Here is an 11,077-nt window from a genome sequence, read left to right on the forward strand (position 1 = left end):
TTCCGGGTGATATACTTGTTAAAAAATGAATGCATGCTCTCGCTCCTTTGTGTGCTTCTCATCCCTGCCCAGAAGTGCTGATCCAGATAGATAGGAACCCATATGTGACGGTCTTCGTACAGATCTGCATAATACACTCAAACACAGGCTGTAAATACACCCGAGGGGACATACAATTTACACCTCTGCTGCATATTTTAAAAAGACATTACCTGAAAGCCACTTGTTGTCCGCAAGACCAAAATTCAGCAGAAAATCATTCCAATTCCTATCGAATGAGTCTTTGCTGTGAGAGTTCCAAACAACTTGGCTCATTTCTTGTTCGATATCGGCATGTCCCTTGTACCCGTTTAATTTGCTTGGAATCTTCTTCATGATGTGTCAAATACACCAGCGGTGAACTGTTGTTGGCATACAGGCCTCTAAAGCCCTTTTCATGGATGCACATTGATCGGTGACAAACCCTTTCGGAGCGTTTCCTCCCATGCAACGAAGCCAGCTTTGAAATAACCATTTGAATGATTCAATTTCTTCGTTCTTCATCAAAGAGCATCCGAGAAGTGTTGATTGACCGTGGTGATTCACCCCGACAAAAGAACCACAGACCAAATTATACCTGAAACAAATTACCATGGTCCAGAATGCAAAATCATTAGTTACACCTTAACAAATGCTTCGCATACACCCAATGAAATAGCCAATATACACTTCTGATGCGGATTCGTAAAAATAAATTAATTTAGCATCTTAAACAGGGGCAATTTGTTACCTGTTTGTGTTGTAGTTGGTGTCGAATGAAATGACGTCTCCGAAATACTCAAAGGCGGCTCTGCTTCTTGCATCGGCCCAAAAAGCCAGCTTAATCGATTGATCCTCTTCGAGTTGGAGCTCAAAAAAGAAATTCGGATTCTTCTCTTTCATTCTTAACAAATATTTCCCGAATTCCTTTGCATCTTCTTGTTCGGAAACATTCCGCACTTCCCTGGTAATGTAATTCCTCACGTCCTTTTCGATAAAATTTAGCTCGCGGTGACCCCCAGCAGCCGCAACAAATGATTGGTAGGTTTTGCTAGGTCTGATACCGGCCTCCTCGTTATTCTCTATCGTACGACGAATGGACATGCTTAGTTCCCTGTGTTGTTTGAGCATCTCTGCTTTACTTGGACAGCAGGGGTGTGAATGATCCAGCACAACCTTTGAAATGATCCAAGCACCGACATCCTTCAATGTGTGTATATAAATTCTTGCAGGACAGTTTAAACCGGCTGTCGGATTCGTCTTCTCGGTCGGAGATATTTTAGATTTCCATTTTCCCTCTCTGCTACATGTAATCAGTTGGTTCTTAATCTCGTTTCCCTTCCTATTTGTGCACCGAACTCTTGTAGAGAAACCTGCAGCCTTGGCGTAGTTCCTGTAAAATTTTCCAGCATCTTCAAGGGTGGTAAATGTCATTCCGACCTTTGGAACAAGCTCGTCATCAACAACTGAGAGAGACTGCAAAATACACCGTGTCAGAACTGTGAATACACCCATAGATATGATTCAAATACACCCAATCATGTCTAATACGATACAACTCAACTACAGAATGACTTTTAAAGCCATAAACTGTAAATACACAGCCTGCAGATATACACCATCTCAAAAACTAAAAACATAGCTAATCATGTCTGATACACCTGAACAACAATAAGTCAATTAAAATAACAAAAAACCAGTAAAGTGTAGATACACCCACACTTCTAGCTAAAATACACCCAAACAAGAATTGATCTACACCCGAGCGTCTGCTACAAATTTCAGGTAATTAATCACAACTAATACATTGAATCGACAGATTCAGGTAAACGTGTTACTTTCACAGTCAATGTTCAGCAATTTTTCAACTACACAATGCTATACAAATTACTGAAAGAAAATTCATACTAATCCTATGTAAATCAAACCTCAGGGACTTCGTTAGATTCTGACTCATAATCCACTTCGCCTGCATTCAGCTGACAATCTGAGGTTGAATGATCCATTATCTTCAAAACGAGATCAAACTTTGATTTCAGAAAACAACAAATCAAAAATAAAAACGAAGCTCGAGTTGCAGAGAGAGAAAAAGGTAACCTAAACGAAGAAGATGCTAGTGAGAAAAGGAGAGGAAAAGAACGATGGAGAAGAAGGAGGGAAAACGCGCGAGAAGAAGAACAACGAAATCTCAAAATAACGAAAACAAAAAGGGAAAGAAATATTTTAAATCTGGTAGTTAGATATACGCGCGATGTTATATAGCGCGTGTAATCAACGTACCTGAAGCAGCGCATATTTTGATTTTATTGTTTAATGAACTTGTAAAGCATACAAGCCATTAGGGCTTGTATGCAGAGCTTTTCCGCACATTTAATATAAGCTTCACTTTGTAAATTAAAGTGGTTTAGATTACATTAAATTATAGACAAAATCCAGAAAGATTTCATCTTCAAAATTTCATATTAGAATCTTTTAATTTTTGTATAATGTAAATTTGGAAAATTTTAACTAAATAAAGAAACTACTCTAAAAGGATGTCGAGCTTCTTTCCTGGCTTGATGAAGTGAAGTTACTCGTAATAACTCGTCGAACCCAAAAGAGATGAAAGCCAATGGAATAAGCATATGAGTTGAGCCTTAATGAACCGTTCTGTTCTTAACAGCTATGATTTTGAAGAATGATAATGTGGGATTTGTTATCTTTAGTAATTATTTTTTAGTTCCCTCATCTGATTATCAAACAAGCTCTTCTGCTACTACCTGTCTTCTAATAAAAAATTGATTTAAATTTGTTTTTTAAAAATATATTTCTCAATGTAAAACAAAAATTTTAAATCTAGATTTTATTAGAAAAATCACATTATCAACTAATTTTTTTTTAGTTTAAATAACTAAAAAAGTGAGAAAAATAAATAAATCTTAAAATAATTTAATTTTTATGTATATATTTTTTATTCAATTAGGATTTATTATTACAAGAAAATTACTCATTCAACAACTCTTGAAAAGTATAGCTAAAAATAAAAAAAATTATGCCTTTGACAAAGGCTATACTTTTTTTTTTTTTGTTTTGTAAACGCTTTGGTGAAAAATGCCTAGTCAGATATATATAAAATTCTGTATTTTTAATTAAATTAATCAAATATTATAAAAAAATAAATGTATAATACAGAATGAGATTACAAACAAGCTCTTCTACCTAACTCTTCCCCTCTCTCCTCCTATTTGGACTAAAACTTTACAAAGACAATTTAACAGAGGTTTTGCGAGGAAATAGCCATTTGATTAGTTGAGGGACCAAGTCCATGGCCAAGACAAATCCTCTAATCCGGTAACAAGGTCAGGAGTCGCGCGAATTGGTTTTGGTGCAATGATTGCAGTGCCTTGACTTCCAGGCACAGATGTATTAGTCACTGGTGGTGTACTAAGATGAGGAACACCTATAAGTGGTAAAAAGAAAACAATATCAGGTTTAGCATGAGTCAGACCATCAAGGAAGTTAACCTTCTTCTTATCTTGATAATTAATATAATCTACTTTTGTTAAGCTATGCTTAGCCAATTGGCTCATTATCCTCAAAATATTTATCCTATTGGAGCAGTCATCAGCATAAATAACAAGAAATAATATCAAACAATAAAAAGTAACTTGATTAATTAAGAAGTCATAGAGTGCAAAAAGACAAAATCAAAGTGCATCCAAATCCAACTTTTTTTTATCAAGGATCATTTCAAGATATGATTTAGTGATCCAAGGTCCATTGATACCAAGCCTTATTGCTTCTGTTCAGTCTGGAGAAAATTATGTTTTTCACTCAATTGGATAAGTAACTTAGCATATTATTAATAAATAAAATGCATAATTAGAGTAGGCAGCAAGGATATACACAGAAATCCCTAGCCAAACAAGGTTTTTAATGTGAAAGAGAAGGTAAGAAAAGATACAGCAAATGAAATTGAGAATAGTGCAAGATCATAACTGATAGTTGAAATACCAACGAGCTAGTTAGTATCACAATTGACACTAGGCCCAAGTTGTAACTCTAATTGTTTCCACAGAAGTGGCACACATCCAAATGAATGCAGCTGACAGGATAATTTTACAACTGATGGGTGAAAACTTCAACAAAATACTTAGGAGAAAACAAGAAGACTTTATGATCACTGATAGATCGAACCAAACTTGCCCTTCAAAATCTCCTGAAAAAGTAACACCTACAAAATAAAATCTTAGGGACCATTTATCAAACAGTAGAATAGAACCCATTCGAATTTCAGGGGAAATTACAAGAGAAAGCTGCTAGGAAATTGAATAAGTAAACAGCTCTGGTATGCATTGCTTTATCACGTTTCTGATAAAACTTGTGTTCAAGATCAATCATTGAGTTAAAATTGTACTGTCATAATAGAAAGACATATACTTAAGTACCTGGTGGTCAGTATAATCCCCTAAAGGACAAATTCGGTGGGGAGATGCCACAATTCGAACTTCCTTTTTCATAACGCCTGCCATGTTAGAAACTCTCTGTCTCACTTCAGCTACCTGCAGGTTGCACAAGAATGAATCACGACATTTGAAAGAGTATTGAATCAGACTGGATGTTTAATCGAAAAGGCAATTTTCACTTTTCATTCTACATTCTTATTATATATATGTTTTTACGAATTATTCCACCACCACTGAAATATACAATTCCTTATTGATTCTTAAAATGCTCAGTAAACTCAACAGTAAACGATCTTGGCAAGTTGTCAAAGAGTGTACCAGCATAACCTTACAAAATTATAGGCATGCTAAACATTTACACTATCATAATATTAGCCATTTTAACACAATTCAGCATAGTTTAACACAATTCATGGCACCATAATTATCTGGTTATCAATCAATCTTATGTATTTACCACAGCTGCAACAGAACAGAACCACAGCAGAATGATAGAAGTGCCTAGCTCCTACTGTAATAATTGAAATTCAAGAGAAGTTGAATGAGTAAAAACGTCTACAAGAACATAGTAACCAATTGTCAAAGACTCAAAACAGTTTTAAATCCATTCCACAAAATGAAAATTAGTATCATATCACCAAGAAATAAGAAGAATCTAAAATGAGATTGAAAAATAAAAAAATTAACCCAGACCAAGGAGAGAAGAGAATTAAAGAGGACGAGGATGAGAAATCCTTGTAAGAGCTTCCAACTATGAACAATATAAATAACTTCCAATGCAAAACACAGTTTAGGCATCTAAAGTGTGGAAACAATACTACAAATCACAAATGATTCAAAAGACACAATTATGACACCATTACTATGTACATTCTCTTTGTTTCAATTAGCAAAGAAGAGAGGCAACTTGCAAATAGTGGAACCAAAAGAAATAGCACTATGAGTATCAATAACCTGACTTGAAAAATACTAGACTTCCCTCCAATACCCATGGCCTCCAGATCAATTGCCATACAAACAGTACTACTCCAAGGATGCTAAAAATGAAACCAAGTAAAATATATAACACTAATAAGTAATGAAGAAGAACACATGGTTCATGGAATTAATAAACAAACATAGATTACAGCAGAAGCAAGTTTGACCATCAAAACCAGTGCATTCAGTTATTTATACCACACAAATCTCAAATCCAGCATTTAATTATATATAAAATGCAGTTAAATATACCATCTCTAACAATCAGAACCTAGAACCCTAACAACCAGAAACAATACACATTCAAAAGATAAACTCCCAAAATTAAAAACCCTATAATTGCAGAACCTCCCCAATTCACAGAACCAAATTTAGGAAAAACGAAACATACCATCTCTGTCTCGTTTGGCCATTGTTGTTCATCATCATCATCATAGCCACACACACCTTCTTCGACACTGAAACGAGAGAAGAAGTGAGGTAATGAGCGAGAAAAAGAAGATAGAGATTGAATTAGAGAATGATTACCTAGTGAGTGCACGATGGTGAGCGACGATGATGAGCGCACGAGGCTTGCGACGATTGGGAGCAGCGACAGTGAGCGCCCAAGGCGACGATGGTGAGCGCACGAGACGACGATGGCGAGTGGCGGTGACGGTGAGAGATGAAGGAAGGTGAAGAACAGTGGTGGAGCTTATGGGTGGCCATGGCCCCCAAATTTTTTATAAAAAATTTAGTAATATTTTTTCAAAAGATAAAAAATAGTTCAATTGACTTAAATACTTTATTATGATTTAAAGTATCTAATAAGTTCAATAAACAACACTCTCTCTATCTTTAGGTTCAAATATAAAAAATTAGATATCTTTTATTTATGTAATTTAATATTATTTTATATTTTACTATTTATTTAATTTAATTTTTTATATGATAAAAAATAATAGAATATTCAATAAGTATTAATATTATTGTATTTGTATAAATTGATTAAAAAATTCAATAAATATTATAAATTTTAATATTTGTGCTTCTAACTTCTTCTTTATATATTTTACAGGATATATATTTAAATTTTTATATAAAATAATAATGAAAAATCAAAGAATTGATACATTTTTTAAGGGGAAGGCTAATATTTAAGAAGGAGAACATATAACTTTTACAATATCAACACTGTTCTTCTACTTTAATGAATCACGGAGAAAGTGAGATATAACCTTCAAAAGTTCAAAAAGTTATATCGGATGACTTTAACTTTAACTTTTTGGAACGAGATCTTGAAAAAGGGCTTTAAATTTGGCAGTATCATCCAAACCAGAGAGATGAGATTAGACGAGCTTATCTTAAATGAGGTCCATATAAAAAAATATTTTGATAATTATTTTCTATTTGGCCCCCAAAATTTTGTTTCAAATTCCGCTACTGGTGAAGAAGAAAACCTCTGTGAATTCGAATGGCAGGTAAATTCAGTAACTTGAAAACTTGGCCTTAAAAAATTTTCATTAAGCGCGCACTAAGCATAGGAAACACTTTTGAGAAACGTTTAAGAAAAATATATTCATAAATATTAAAATAAAGTTCTACTTTTATAAGTAATCTTTTTAATATTTATTATTTAAAAAGATATTTTTTAAGTGATGTTATAATTATATTTTTTATTCTATTATAAAAAAATAATATAAAAAAACATAACCTATTCTATAAATAGATTATGCTTTTCAAATATAATCTGAATTATTAAATGGATAATTTTCTTGTAATGTTATAAAAGTTATAAAGTATTTTTAAAAAAAAGAATAGATGTGAGAATTTAGGGAAGAAATTAAAAAGTAGAAATAACAATAACAAAAGATTCATTGAACAAAATAATTAAAAAATTAAAATATAAAAGAACAATAAAAAAAAAACCATTAAGCAAACTGGTTAGCTCGTAAAAATATATCTTATCTAATAGTTTCAAGTTAACAGAGTTTATATAAGTTGATACCCATTTAATCTCAGATAATATGCATTGCTTCAATTCTATTATACGTGCGTCAAAAAAAGAAGACTTGTGTGTAATTATTTTTATACGAAATTAATAATTAAAAATTATTAAATAATTTAATATGTTTAAATAAATTATAATATAAACAATTTTTTCATCACCAATTTACATAAAAATAACTTTATTTGAGTTTTTACTAACAAAAAAATAATCTTTAGTGACGAAAATTAATATTAAATTATTTTATCTTTCTTCGTTTCCTATTCTAAAAATCAATAGATACTATGTCATGGATAAATATATTTATATAATTTCAAAATAATCTCATAAAAATTGAAAAGTGAGAGTTTTCTAAACAATGAAAAATCTACAAAATATTATGTAAAATAACTTATGAATAAATGTATTTAACATATTAGTATTATTTGTTATTATAACAAGAAGGTATAATATATAGAAAAGTAAAAAAAATATATATTTATGAAAATCATCCTTCAAAAAAGGTAAAAAAAAAACTTTGAACATGTCTAAGGATATTCCATACATTCTTGACACATTTGTGATAAAATAGTAGTTCCTTAGTGTAAATTATGCATATTATTTGTAACTTATATAATATTTATCTTTTTCAAAGTAAGCAGATTATAACAAATATTTGTAAAATAATAACAAAAAGAACAAAAATAATAATAAACATATTAATTATATAAATAATATTTTCTTAAATGTACACAATAATATATACAACACATATATAATTGTTGAGCAATAAAAAATGATTATAGAACTAGTTGGAATATAATATTTGTTGTTATTTTTAGTAATTTATTGTTAAAAATAATAATTCAAATAGGTTATGAATTTAAAGTAATTGTTCAATTTGCTACCAGCAAATACTTTTGTAATAATACGAATTACTATTATATTAAAATTTGGAAGTATGATTTTTTTTCATATAAACAAATATATATAATTTAAAATTACTAAAAAAATCATAGTCATTTGATGTCTTCAAAATAATGAATATATAAATTTTTTAGCTAACTTTAAATAAGAATATATAGTTGATTAAGGAAAAAACAATGAAACCATGCTAACAAGATAGGTAACCATAGAAATATAAGTGATTGAGTGTAAGATTTGAATCTAGAATCTTAAAGTCGAGCAAACTTTTAACTACTTTTAAGAAAGAAAATTAGGACATGTTGTGTCAATACTGAGTGAAAGATTAGAAGTTCTTTGACTTCATCATAAGCCTATAATTTTCTTTGAAGTTTTCTCATTTTAGCAATCTTTGTGGGGATTCATTACAGTTTTTCATATACCATTTGAGGTGCACCAAATCCAACAATCCTAATCATATGTGTAGATTTTAGATCAAATCAAACCTATATCGAATATCAACCTTATATTGTTCCTGCCTATTTTTGAAGACGGATATAGTTGAATGGGAAAATCATTATGAACAGACTGAGTTGTGTTCTGCATTTTGCAAGTTTACAACCTAGCAAAAATACAATGTACAACTCAAAATATTTACGATGATTTAACCCATCCAATTGTTTGATCTTCCTTAAACAAAAATTATACAATCACACCACAGTGTCAAGCATACAATATGCTTTTTGCACCAAAATTCATATCACAACAATGAACTTGTATTAAGCTTGTGTGTTAAGCTTTAACATATATCTTGATCACTAATTGAATAAATACACAATTACGTATTAACATATATACAAACAATTACGTATTAACAAACTAGCGCTTAAAACCTTCTCTCTTTCTGAGACGCCATGTAAAACATGCAATGAACATGACCATACACATCAGATAACACTTCCTACATCTTAGGTGTCGGCTTACAATATTTAAGATAGATCCATGCCTTGAATGCCTCATCATTCGCACAATGCCACTACATCTTAGCTGATTTTGGAGTGTGTTTGGTTATAGTGATTGTTGGAGAGATTGCTAATTCATAGCATACATCTATGTCCCAGTTGTTCTTATTACTCCTCTTGGTGCTTTGCGTATTATAGTTAGGTAAGAGTTCCGATTTTTTAATTTGAGTAGACTCCTAATTTGGTAAACTAAAATAATGAGGAATCAATAAAGTAGAGTTATTGAGGATTTGAATGTTCTAATTCTTTTACTCAAGTATGTCTGCATGAGTATTTACATCAAATACTATTGTTACATTTAAACTTATCTTTGTACCTATTTTCTTTCATAAAATTGAGTTTTTATATATCATACCACATACTTGTATCCATATTCTAGCACCCTTTTTTGGACGATGGGAACAAATTTGCCATTTTAAAATTTTGAGAAATGACTTTATCCTGTATGTTTCTGCCATTTTGTTACAATCTGTTGATAGATATATGATTATGTAATTATAATACTTTTTTGTGGTTTGTGGAAATGGGGTAGTGCTATGTTGGCACATTTCATGCTTAAGGAGAAGCTGCAGAGAATGGCATGTTGGGGTGTCTTATGTGCATTGTAGGATCGACTGTGATTGTACTTCATGCGCCTCAAGAGAAGTCTCTTACTTCTATTTAAGAAATTTGGCTATTGGCTGTTCAACCAGGTATGCTGCCCGTATATCTGTTGTGTGGTTTCTTTCACTGTGTTATATTCACTACGACATGAAGACTCTGGTTTTGTTGTCTATATTGGCCGTTCCATGTTCAGATTGAAGATTTTAGCTAAAGTCACTTTCCAATTGAAGAAATGATTTGGAAGCTAAGAGCTAATCTAGAAGTTCAATGTGTAACCCTCTAACCCAAATAACAGAAATGTCATGCTTGACCTAGACTAACAATTGATGATATAGAAGGCTGTATTCGAATTTTTTATTTTTCATAACTTTTGTTTGCATCATTTTCTTGGAGTTATATGGTGACAAACACTTTCATGTTTGCAGGCATTAGATACATTTAACACTGCAGTTGTGTCTCCAAGCTATTATGCCTTGTTCACATCTTTTACAATATTAGCTAGTGCAATCATGTTTAAGGTTAGTATTCACTAAAACAAAACAAAAAGTGTGCCCTAAAAGAATGAGTTATCTCACACATCAAGTGCTTAACTATCTGTTGTAATCTTCTATCCTCTTTTTCTTATTAGGACTATTCTGGTTAAAGTATAAGCAGCATTGCATCAGAGCTATGTGGTTTCATCACAGTGTTATCTGGCACAATAGTATTGCATATTATAAGAGAGCCAGATCCTCCATTCTCTACAGGTAATGCCTCATTCCTCACTGATGAGCATGTTGGTTATATAAGCTCCTCATAGTTGTATTTACCTTCATAATTGCACTTATTGACTTATTTTCCTCACTGATTCACTTTCTAAAATATGCAAATTGTTTACACATGCAAAATGGACTTGGAGCTTGAAACTGTTGCTTGCTTAAATGGTATACATCATTACACCAATGGCCATTGAATCTGTAGAAATAAAAGGGCATTAGAAAAGGGAAGTTAGAAGCCTAAAAATGTCTTGGGGTCGGGCATATAGTCAATATTCAAGATAGACTAGGATTTTTTAGTGTAATTGTGAGATAAACTTTTTTTCCTATTTTCTTGTAATGTTTCAGTTAAGAAACTTCTGCTGTTTCTGGAAATGATCATTGTCT

At 31.7% G+C, this 11,077-nt stretch overlaps 1 long non-coding RNA gene and 1 pseudogene across 1 annotated transcript; one reads left to right on the plus strand and one right to left on the minus strand.

The window, feature by feature from the left end:
- Positions 1–3,123: 3,123 nt before the first annotated feature.
- On the minus strand, positions 3,124–6,168 carry LOC148553945 (uncharacterized). The gene is made up of 5 exons (XR_015892026.1): positions 5,970–6,168; positions 5,833–5,899; positions 4,446–4,559; positions 3,997–4,231; positions 3,124–3,457 (listed from the first exon to the last, which is right to left on the minus strand). It is a non-coding gene; the product is annotated as an uncharacterized LOC148553945 (long non-coding RNA).
- A 726-nt stretch (positions 6,169–6,894) lies between these two features.
- The window catches only part of LOC107607570 (putative magnesium transporter NIPA6), a 4,336-nt pseudogene continuing 153 nt past the window's right edge, over positions 6,895–11,077 (plus strand).

This window comes from Arachis ipaensis, chromosome B7, assembly GCF_059453495.1.
Source record: "Arachis ipaensis isolate K30076 ecotype BB chromosome B7, ASM5945349v1, whole genome shotgun sequence".
NCBI lineage: Eukaryota > Viridiplantae > Streptophyta > Magnoliopsida > Fabales > Fabaceae > Arachis > Arachis ipaensis.